Consider the following 12,238-nt stretch of genomic DNA (forward strand, 5'->3'; position numbering starts at 1 on the left):
ATTACAACCCGCTATAGTACAACCTATTAAATTACACTGTACACCTGAAACTGATACAATATTGTAAATCAACTGTATTTCAATTTGAAAAATAAAAGAATACATTACAATCTACCAAAGAATTTTTTTATTTGTATCAAAACTTCTGAGAATTAAGTCTTGGAGGGCTGGCTATGAGAAAAAAAGTTCACCTTTTGAGAGAAGTGACTTCAATTCTAAACATAGTACCACATCGTTAATGAGATGGTCCCAGATGTAGCTTCCCGGGTGCAGCTAGTGGTAAAGAACCCACTTGCCAATGCAGGAGACTCAGAGAAACAGGCTTGATCTCTGGGTCAAAGATCCCCTGGAGGAGTGGATCTTGCAACCCAGTCCAGCATTCTTGCCTAGGGAATCCCATGGAGAGAGGAGCCTGGCAGGCTACAGTCCACAGGGTTGCAAAGAGTCAGACACAACTGAGTGAACGACCACCCACTCCCAGCGTTAATTTTCTGAATAAATATTTCTTGAGAATATGAACTAAAACACTTAAATTGTAACCATTTTTATTAAGTAGTTTCTAAAATGTTGTCTAAATGCTCTTGCCTCAAAAAAAAAATCTTTTCAGTTCAGTTCAGTCACTCAGTCATGTCCGACTCTTTACAACCCCATGGACTGCAGCATGCCAGGTCTCCCCGTCTATCACCAACTCCCAGAGTTTACTCAAACTCATGTCCATTGAGTTGGTGATGTCATCCAACCATCTCATCCTCTGTCGTCCCCTTCTCCTCCTGCCTTCAATATTTCCCAGCATCGCGGTCTTTTCCAAAGAGTCAGTTCGTCGCATCAGGTGGCCAAAGTATTGAAGTTTCAGCTTCAGCATCAGTCCAGTGAATATTCAGGACTGATCTCCTTGCAGTCCAAGGGACTCTCAAGAGTCTTCTCCAACACCACAGTTCAAAAGCATCAATTCTTCGGTGCTCAGCTTTCTTTATAGTCCAACTTTCACATACATACATGACTACTGGAAAAATCATAGCTTTGACTAGATGGACCTTTGTCGGCAAAGTAATGTCTCTGCTTCTTAATATGCTGTCTAGGTTGGTCATAACTTTTCTTCCAAGGAGCAAGCATCTTTTAATTTCATGGCTGCTGTCACCATTTGTAGTGATTTTGGAGCCCAAGAAAATAAAGTCTGTCACTATTTCCATTGTTTCCCCATCTATTTGCCATGAAATGATGGGACCAGATGCCATGATCTTAGTTTTCTGAATGCTGAGTTTTAAGCCAACTTTTTCACTCTCCTCTTTCACTTTCTTCAAGAGGCTCTTTAGTTCTTCTTCGCTTTCTGCTATAAGTTTTTCTCTTATGGCAGAAAAAAAGCTTTTAAAATACACAATTTAAATTTTTTGTCTTATGTCATCATTGAGAAGCTCCACATTGTACTATACAATTTTTGTCCCTAAACATTATTATACAATGTTTGTCCCTAAAGTTGGTTGCTTTCTCCTTCAATTCCAGGTTCTCCTTTAAGATATTACTGCTGTTGCACCTCTCACAGACGATGTATCTAATATCATTTCACCTTCTCCCTTCCAATCTACTCTGAGCTAGAAAAAGATATCTAAATTTGTTAATTTACACGAAATAATCATCAATATGACTCCAGATAAAAATCTACTATAGAAATTCCCTAGAGGTTTTGCAACTAAATTTTCTGCCAAAGAGCTTAAGTTGCCAAAAGCTCAGTAGTCAGGTAAGGGCTTACTGCAGCAAGTCCTGACCACCTCGACGCTATTTTGTAAAATCAAGAAATACATATACAACTGAAACTTGAGTTGACGACCAAATAAATTTCTCCCTAATAAGCATTTAAGTTTTGAGGCTAATTTATGTCTTAAACTTCTGTAATGCCACCTCATATTTGAACACTAGCTTACAGCTTACAAATAACTTCCACATAATATAGGATTCCATTTTCCCTTCATACCATGAGTATGTTTGGCTTTTTCGGGGAACAAGGAAAAGAAACATATTCAAGCTACCTTAAATTAGTATGAGGCATTACAGAATCTTTAAAATAAGCCAAATGGACACAGGATCTTACTCAGAGATGGGAAAATAGGTCAGAGTACTGTGAATCCACACAGTGTGATTATCACATCTTTACCTCAACACCAGGAACACGTTTCTCCCTTCACTGCAACTTCACCGTTATTCTCACTGTTTTGTTACTTTAGTGAATTCTTCGTAACACTCAAGATTACTTAACCAACTATTTTAAAAATACTTTTAGTGTTTATTATAAAACTTAATAAAAACATTGTATAAAATACTATTTTAAAGCAATAAAAATATTTTAAATATTTTCATTATTATATGAAAGATTACATGCTGCATACTTTAAATAACCAAAAATAAGATGGCACTTAACACTCACACACACACACATACATACAAAACGATTCGCTCGTAAAAGGAAAAAATATTGAGCCTTTGTGTGTGAAACCTTTCTGGTAAACCACAAATAACTTTGCAACTTCTACCTGAGTTTCTCTACATGGCTGGTGTTCAACTAAAGACACAGATCTGAGATGTTATAGTTATTATCTGGTCCAGAGGAAGAGAAATTATTTAGTAATGCAACTCCGACTCCTGAAACATCAGAGTTTCTACTCTGCTTGTCGTCTTGAGTACAAACTGAGCGCTCTATTCCATGAGGTGCTTTCACTTAGGAAAGATCACCATTTTTTAGAAAAGAAACCCTCAAATCTTAACCAGAATATAGAAAGTTGTCAGGGACGTAAAAGTCAGCCAAGAAGCATCAACACCACAGTCTCCTCGGGGGGATAAAGGAATATGTACAGCATCGTTTCACCAGCTTCCCTGACTAAGTCCACTTTTATAAAGCGTCAGCCTTGGTATCTTGAAAAAAGAAGCAACTCAAAAGGAAGTGTGGTGGAAATTTCCAAAATACAGGGAGTCTGTTTGGATAAAACCAGTGAAGACAGGCTTCTATATTTAATGATGGGGCCTGGGTTGCCTGTCTTCTGTGATCACTGGCTCTGTGTGCTACACTTTGGTGAGTTTATGATGGTGTAATCCTCCCATGAATGAAGCCCTCCCTCCTTCCAGAGCTGTTTATTCTTAGCTTGTGCACACAAAGAGCAGAGAAAGTTGTCAACAACACATCCAGTTTATACACCAGACACTGGTGAGAGCCTTGCTGACTCAAGTGAACCAAGAAGCTCTTGTGTCCTGAACGTCCTTCATTCATTCACACACACACAAATATTTACCCTGCACCTACTATGTGCCAGGCACAACAACACGAGAGGTTAACCAGGGAAAAGTGAAGACCGGGGACACGGCAGCGGTAGTGATGGAGGAGAGAAGGAAAAACAGTTTATGTTAATAAAAGGTGGATTCTTCTCCTGACATCCTGTAAAAATGTGTGGCTCTAACGTGTCAGTCATATTAATTAAGCTTGTTTCTAATTTGAACCGTAAGATTCAAGGGAAAGGACCCCAATGTTGATGGGACTTTCTTATTCTCACCAAAATTCCCATAATAGTTGAAAAATAAATCTATGGTAGTTCTCCAAACTGATTCAAACCTAAAGAATATCCAACTCCATATGTTTCAAGAGCAGAGAATAACGGAGCTAATCATTTGTTGCTTTTTACAAAACAAATAAATTTCATATGGGAAGATTCTCTAGATTCCTAGAGAAGGGAATGGCTACCCACTCTAGTATTCTTGCCTGGAGAATCCCATGGGCAGAGGAGCCTGGTGGGCTATCGTCCATGTGGTTGCATAACTGAGCAACTAACACTTTTGCTTTTTCACACATGTCCATTTTACAGTTGGAAAATAGATTAAAATGAATACTCTTGCAGCACCTAAAGGCTAATACTTTGGAAATAATTATAATCATAATCATTGGGGAAAAGAATTGGCAGAGAGCAGAAGACAAGCACTTTTTAGTGGGAATTTGGAGGAGTTGTAGATCACTTTTCATATTAAAAAATGAAGGGGAAAAATTAGTAGTTCTAGCCAATGGCAGGCTGCTCTAATGATGATTCTGTGAATTGGGACAACAGAAATTACATTTGTTCAGAAACTATTTTCAAGTCACGATTTCTAGAAGTTACCCCACTTATCACTATGTCAAAATATTTTTCTCCAGTCCACCAGAAGCAGGTTTTGCCTCTGCTGCCTTCAAGGATTTCAAAGGTTCACTCACGTCAGACTACAATAAAATTCAGCATAATGTGAACCACTCTGTGAATATTGCCTTTCCTTACTGCCTTACAGTTACACTATTCTAAATGCAATAAAGGAGAAGTTGTTCTGAATGGGACAGAGAGAGAAATGAGTGCCATTCCCTGAGTAGAAAAGTCACAGACTGTAATATGCTAACAGCTTAGAGGAGAATTTCTTATATTGATGGCTGGTTATGCGTGTTGGAACATCTGAGTAACCTGAAAAGCATACAAGATTGCTTCTTAACACATTGTGGTGGTTTTTATTTGGTATGCATTCCACAATGGGCAATAAAAAAGCAGTATCCCTACCAGCTGCAAACGTATTGATGTGTTTTTCTGGAGAGTAAACCCAAGCAAGCACTGTGGTCACAGAAGAGAGGCAAAATTAGAGGTCACGTGCTCTGCCGAGTGGCCCCTGTGAAAATGGGGTGCTCCTTTTTACATAGAGGCTTGACTCTTAGCAACAGGTCAGAGCTCGGGAAACAAGCGCTGCCCAAGATATTCTGGGGGCCGTAAACCCAGGAATGCTCTGAGAGCTGCCAGGGGGGCCCCAGAGGATCCTGAGCCGTCTGCACACCACCCTGGCACAGGACAGGTCTGTCTCTTTGCATTTATTAGCTGGAGGTGAGTTTCTCGACGGGAAGGCAAGAACACATGAAGAAGTCTTCTATGCCTTCTGTGGACACGCAAGCAAAGCAGAAACTTGAGGACAGCAGCACTGATCTCGCAGGTGATGTCAGGAGCATACCAGACATGAGAGGCAGATTTAAAATACTTCAGCATATACAATGGTTATTTTACATACACGGTCATCTGTTTATTTGAAGATGAAAAGAAGGACTGCCAGACAATTCTGACCTAAAAATACCACTCACCCCAGTCATTATTGTAAGTGTTTCCTTCACCTTCTAAGGAAAAAAAGAAAAAAACTTAAAAAAAAAAAAAACCACTCAAAAGTAACATTTCAAGGGTAATTATACTCATATTTTGAAGTAACTTATCTTAAGAATATGATTGATTCCTGTCCGTTCACATCTTGGGTCGCTTCATGCAGAATTCCCACTAACGATCCCTTTGCCCAGTACTTAAAATAAACCCATCTATTCCTTCTCCCAGAAAGAAAATAGCAGAAATCTCAATGGTCACAGTGAAATTATCCCTTATGGCAGAGTGAGTCAGCTAAGTCACAGTAGGCAAAAGCTCGGAAAACTTGCTCCCTGTCTTGCAGGGAACCTGCTATATGACTGCAAAACAAACTGCTTGACTGCACTACGTGCACCCACCACAGCCTGAGCAAGCTCTGTTCAAACTTACTGTTTATGAACAAAATTATACTTTCTTACTGATTTTCACCAGAAAGTTAAGACTGCAGACTCACAGAAAGGAGTTTGTACTGAAACATCTTTAATTTCAGTTAAGAGTTCCAACATTTGCCTCAATGGACAACATTTGTGACTTTGTTTTCATACATAACCAATAATTCTGCAAAACAGCAGATTCTGTTCACTTATTATAACAAAAGTAAATATCCACAATTTCTTATATCACTGACAGTTTTCCTTGAATGTTATAAAGTCACGCTGACTACACCAATTTTATAGTTAACCAGTAAATGTTCATTTGTTAGAAAATCCTTATGAAGATTTTATTAGAATCCACTAGTCTTACGAGTAATTTTACACATAATGTATTCATTTACTAACACCTTTTTCTCTTCCATTCTACTACAATTATTAAAGGTTTAATAGATGCAAGTTTCATGATTTCTATTTATACCTCAAATCTGATGGGTTGATTTCTTAATCATATCCTTTTTATTTAAATTAGTAAAAAAGCATAACAAAACACTTATTATTTATGAAATACTTTTAATTCATGCCAATTAAATAAATAACTTTTACAAAGTAAACCAAATTTTTGTGCAAATGTTTCAAAAATTAAAAAATTCTTCACCTTAAATATTGAATTTCCACATTTCTAAAAGTTCATTGGAAGCTGTCCAGCCAACAGAGAAATTCTGATTAAAATTAAAAATCTCCAGTCTTCCTAGTTCTGGGCAGTGTATTTACTAACACAATGGTGTGTTGTGTTTTAAGAAGCACAACAGGAAACCATCAGCGAGTGCATTATAAATCCCTCTTAAAGGTATAAGTGCGAGAAAGGCAAGAAAGTCTATGTACAATGCCATATGATGAGCCAAATATAGTAAGAAATGTCAGGTTCATGCCAAAAGTTTACTGAATGGTTATCTTGATGGGATCAGCTGCCTCCATCAAGACTGCACCCAAACTGACAACCTCAGAGAGATAAGAAACCAACTTGGCTCCACTACCCAATGAGAACCAGAACCAAATATTCTGAGAAATTCCCTAAGGAAAAATTACCAAGAAAGATCACAGGAAGTTAGGACTGAAGGGAACTTTAGAGGTCACTGGTAAGGAAAACAGCTATTTTCGTGCAATAAAATAAGAGTTAAAGAAACTATAACATCTCTATAATTTAAAAAATTAATGAATATATAAATTCAAATAAAGGACTTGGAAAATATAGGTCCTATTAAAAAACAATTAGAAATAACTCCAACATGATTCAGTAGATTAATTACATAACTAGGGTTTAGTGATTTTTAGAACTTAGATAATGAATGAATAATAGAAAAATTCAGAGCTTCCAGCTCCTACTTTTAGAACCCTTCTTGCCACCTTTTGTTGTTCCAGGCAGCCACCTCTGTATTCTATTTCCTTAGGCCTATATTCACCAAACTGATCAATGATTTCAACTAAACTGTAGCTGTTTAGCATGTTAATCTTGCAACAGGTATTTCAACTGAAGACTACAAGGTCTCAAGACCTCAAGAAATGACTGAAGAATTTTTACTATTGACGAATAATGATAACTATTGACAAACAATCTTTAGTTCACAAAGGGCTTCAAATTTGTCCTCAGGGATAGCCATCTAGTCACATACATGTGACAATCCTTAGGGTGGAAGTTACAGGATTATGGTGATGCTGTTTGCAACCAAGATAAATGGGAAAGTTTTGTTAGAATTACCCATTTATTAGTCATTCATTTTGTAGAACTGTTAAATAATAATAAATACCACTCAGGGAAAGGCACCGTTTCTTCTCCAAAACATTTTCATGATGCAATTTGCTGGGAATGGGAAAAGAGATCGGTGGGAAGTATGTCTTCCCTCAAGAACATACGCATCTTACTAATTAAGCCATGTGTTGTAATTTTATCTAAGCAAGCAGGAATGCACATAAAAACGCCTAAATTGTACCATAAGAACTTGATCTAAAACACAAGCGTGAAATAGAATAAGAACAGTAAATTATCACTAAGTGGAAGGTGGCTAACACTAGTAGTTCAAAACTCATAGTCAGCAAAGCAGTGCTATGCAAACAAGAGCCCCAGGCACGTGCTTCACTTGGGTGGCGTAGTAGGACAGGACCACACATCCATGCTGAAGAATTCTGTCTGTGGAGGTTTATAACAGCCAGCAAGGCAAGCAAAGAACACTCAACAGGGAAGTTAGAGGAGAAGCATCTTTGGATAGGGAAGATGGTCTCCATGTAGTTCATGGTCTAACAGACAATGTGGTTACGTGGCTCAGTCGTGTCTGACTCTTTGTGACCCTGTGGACTGTAGCCCACCAGGCTCCTCTGTCCATGGGATTCTCCAGGCAAGAACACTGGCATGGGTTGTGAAAACTGCATGGTTTCTGCAACTACCTTTACTGCTCCCCTGACCTCCTAAACCCATCGCTGCTCTCACTGGAGAAGTTTCCAGTGAGTCAGCTACAAAATCAAGAGTTGGTTCAACGTTATCTTGAACTTCATAGTTATCTTGAACTTCCAGAGTCAATTTTTCCAGAATTAGTCAGCAGTGGAAGGCCATGCCCTGAGACCAGACAGACCACTAGTCTGACAGGACAGGTACTGAAGGCATCTAAGGAGTAGGTACACTGAGAAGTCAGGTGAAGACCAGGCATGTACTGGGAGCTCCATGAAGAACTAGCAGGAGCCACAGGGATTCAGAAGCAGAACTTTTTATATGGGGGGAGTCAAAAAGGGGAAATCTGGGAAGGAGGGGATTGGTTGTGAAGTACCCAGATGTTTAGCTCACATATTCATCCGGTGCTTAAATGTGTGCTCGTCTCTAAAGACCCTCACAATGAGGTTTAGGAAAATTAAATGGTGTGTATCTAACCAAACAAAAATAGGGCAAAAGACCTTAGAACAGAAAAAGAGAAACAGATAGAGCAGGGAAGACTGGCCCTCTACAGAGGTGAGGCTAGATTAGCTAGAACTATACGGAAATGTCCTACAGATAACTGTCTTTTCATCTTCCTTTTTTTTTTAATGTTGCTTTCTCTGACATTCGAGAATCAGATTATCAGCTGGCATTTCTCATTTTTTTCATTTGCCTGAATCTACATGTTCAATCATCCCAAATTTGAATAATTTGCCCCTTTGAATCTCCCAAAGGCATGTGAACAAACAAAAGCTTGTTAGAACTGGAGCATAAGAATGAGTAGCCCTGTCTGAGTAGAAGAATAAGGAGCTCTTCTACCACGATTGACGTTGGGAACTTATTTCCTTTGCATTTCTATGCCCTTTTGATTCTTTCTTAATTCCTAGCTATGGTCTGAATGGTTAAAGCTGACCAGTTGCTATGTGAGGTATTAGTATTTCAGGTTTTAGAGTTAATTTTCTCTACAGCTTTAGTTCTGAGCTGCAGTGAATACCTTCAAATAAAAATGGTAGGCATGTAGTTCCGTTACATCTTTATGAGTTGCAATGTATCTAAATTAGTTCTTCTATATGAAGTGTTATAGTAAAAGCAATGATGCTGGCTCCACAAAATGAAGTGCACATAAAATAAACTTATTATTTAAGGTAAATGAATCCTCAAGGGCTCTTGAATGTCAATGACAGGTATGGAAAGCGTTTCATTTGTAGAGAGATTTCTCAACACGTCTGGTACATGAGAGATTCTGATGATAGGTAAACTCACACTAACGGTTGGAGGCCGGGACACAAATACTACACAAAGCTACAACACCATCAACAAATAGTTAAATGGCATCTACCACAGGCCTGGTACTATGCAAGATCAAAGGAACACAAAAATGGATATGATATAATCCTTATGTTCAAAAGAGTCACAGTCTAGCCTGCGGGATACAGATACCTTCAAATCCTGTACAGTATGATGCTCTATGAATAAATGCTAAAATAAACACAAAACAGAAGGACCTCATGCCTTTCTTGGGTGGTCCAGGAAAGTTTCATCAAGAAGATGTCATTTGAACCCTATCTTGAAAGTAAATACATGTTCCAAAGGTGGAGAAACTGAAATGGTTTCCTGGTGGAAGACATTCGAGATACGGTCAGAACATGGTAATATTCAGCCATCCTTAGCTTGGTGTAGCTATGAAGAGGCCATACAGAAGAGTCTGAAAAGTCGATGGTGCATGGAGTCTTTCTGTGCCACACAGAAGAATCTAGATTTATCCTGGGGAGTGACAGTAGGTCATGGTAGCTTTTAATCACAATTGACAATCCATCAGAAAAACAAAACATACCATTTTAAACTTTGTGATGTATTTAGTGACCCTCTATCCTCCCGACCATTTACAAGTCTTTGCATACTACCCTTCTCAAAAATAAAGCCAGAGCAGAGTAGCCCTGGAGAGAAAGCTTCTGCAGTTCTCCAGTGGCCATTTATTCTAACGTTACTTTCATCCCCAAACCCTGGCTAATATTCTGCAGCAAACCCAAATGACACAGAATAAAACCCACCAGTAAAATATTTCCGAACACTCAAAACGTTCAGTAAAAGGAATTTCATCTTGCACACCCCAGAAAAACATAATAAAACTTTCATATAAGTATTTATAGCATGATTGATAACATTACTTTTGTCTCATGAAATTCTCAGTATCATGAGAAAGTTCAGAAGCAAATGAGAAGCAGTCACATCATCCTTCATCCACCAGTAAAATCTGGTCACCTTGCAAAGAGGAGTTTTATGGCCTTCAGGAGTGATAGGGTAAGGAGAAATACAACTGTTTGAGATACCTACATGATATATTTCTGATATCTCACAAAAGTCCCTAAAGAACAACTTATCTTCACTTCTCTCCTGACAACAATTGTGTCAGGAGATGAATTCAAATTGTGCATTAAAGAATGTGACTGTACGTGTCACTGTACGTGTAAGAATTTCTTTTTACACTGTATACACAAGTAATGGTTTTATTTTCCTCACCCTTTGCTTTTGTCTATCAATAACATATCTACAACTGGATTGAATCAGAGTCTTGGGAAGATATTGGCAAAGAGAAGATCTGAGTTATGGACAGATTATGCACTTCTGGACTTACACACAAAATCAAAACTAAGGAAGAGGCTAAGACCAGAATGTCATAAATCTCATAAATGAGATATCATTATTCAAGTACAAAAAGCCATCATCAATAAAACGGTGATGATATTTTACAAAATAAAAATGCATGAAAATCCGTAGGAAAAAAGAGCCATGTTTTTCCTGCCTGCATGCCCTTATCTATTCATACATGTTTCTCTTTATTTACTCAACTTGTTTATAAACCACTCATACTTTTTTGGTCAGATGGATCTAAACACTGACTAGATTTGGTCAAATTTAATCAGAGGATCTAAACATTCTATGGGAAATTTCTCCTGAAAATAAAGATTTATCTGAAAATAAAGATGCTAACTGTGACAAATTTTCCACAAGAATATCTGCTTCCTAAAATGTTTAACTGACAACAGAAATAAGACAGGTGTTAAAGGTTATCACAATTATATTGACTTTCATTTTATTCCGTTAGCAACTTTTTGTTAACTTTTCAAATTATGCATTGTTACCTTGACCCATTTTTTAGATGCCTCATTGGATCTGAAAGGTAGTAATTTGGGACTTAAAATTTGAACTTTCGATTGTTATATTTTTAGTACAACCCAAAGGTGTTCATGGGAAAACGTGGATCTAGATTAGAAAATACAAAGGTGTTTTATGAAAGCCACTATCCTTTCTAGTTCAAGTCACTTTTCATCCTAAATTTTTCCTAAAATTAATTTTTCACTCATATCTTTAGCTAATTACTCATTCAGTTAATTGGATTAATTTTAATAGTGGGTTTTAAAATGTGTCCCTTTGCTAGCTGTAAGAATGAAAATATTTTAAAATGATGTATGCTAATTTAACATCTCATATAAATGTATACCTTTAAAAAATTTTAAAGCACAAAGATTTTACACACTGTAAATGGTATTGCAGTTTCTACATGAAATTGTTGAGATTCAGGAATCATGAACCATGCCTAAGTTCTTGGAAACTATGTGTCTGCTATGGTGGCTGTTGGCTCCTGCGAATGGAAAAAAGTGCCACAGAGAATTTCAACCAACATGAAGCAACTGTTCCAAAGAATGTGGTTTAAGATTTTCAAAGACCAGTCAGACAGTTAAAGCATGCAGCTGTACTAGAAGGTGACCAAGAATAAGAATAGATGAATCAAATAGCAAATGCATTACAAGACAGGTTTGAATTGCTAGGACTAAGTCAAGTTTTGTAATTTTACCTGAAGAGCATTCACATATTAAAAGAAACTGAATTAAAACTGTATCAACAGACATACAGTAAATTTCAAAATTGAGCCGTGGTCAACAAAATGGTAAATAAATCATGTCGAAAGTCAAAAGTTATCTTGACAATGGGAAATACCTAAATCTTGTATGTTCTTTTGAGGACTGTACATATGACAATTTTAAGTCATGCTAAAATTCAACTACAAATTCTCCCAGAATAAATTAGCTTCCAAAAATCAAACATTTTCAGAGAGCTTATAAAAAAAAAAGATAAGTGTGAAATGTAGGCCTTCTGTGGAATCACCAAAATCTCTCAGCTCTTTATTCTTCTTTCTAAAAAGTTTTCTGCTGAAATATAATTTAGAGAAC

At 37.4% G+C, this 12,238-nt stretch overlaps 1 long non-coding RNA gene across 11 annotated transcripts in view; it reads right to left on the reverse strand.

Moving 5' to 3' along the window:
* The window catches only part of LOC129558186 (uncharacterized), a 180,997-nt gene that overhangs the window by 139,864 nt on the left and 28,895 nt on the right, over nt 1-12,238 (reverse strand). The window lies entirely within an intron of this gene.

Source organism: Moschus berezovskii, chromosome 8, assembly GCF_049115385.1.
Source record: "Moschus berezovskii isolate FMDL1 chromosome 8, NW_MosBer_1.0, whole genome shotgun sequence".
NCBI lineage: Eukaryota > Metazoa > Chordata > Mammalia > Artiodactyla > Moschidae > Moschus > Moschus berezovskii.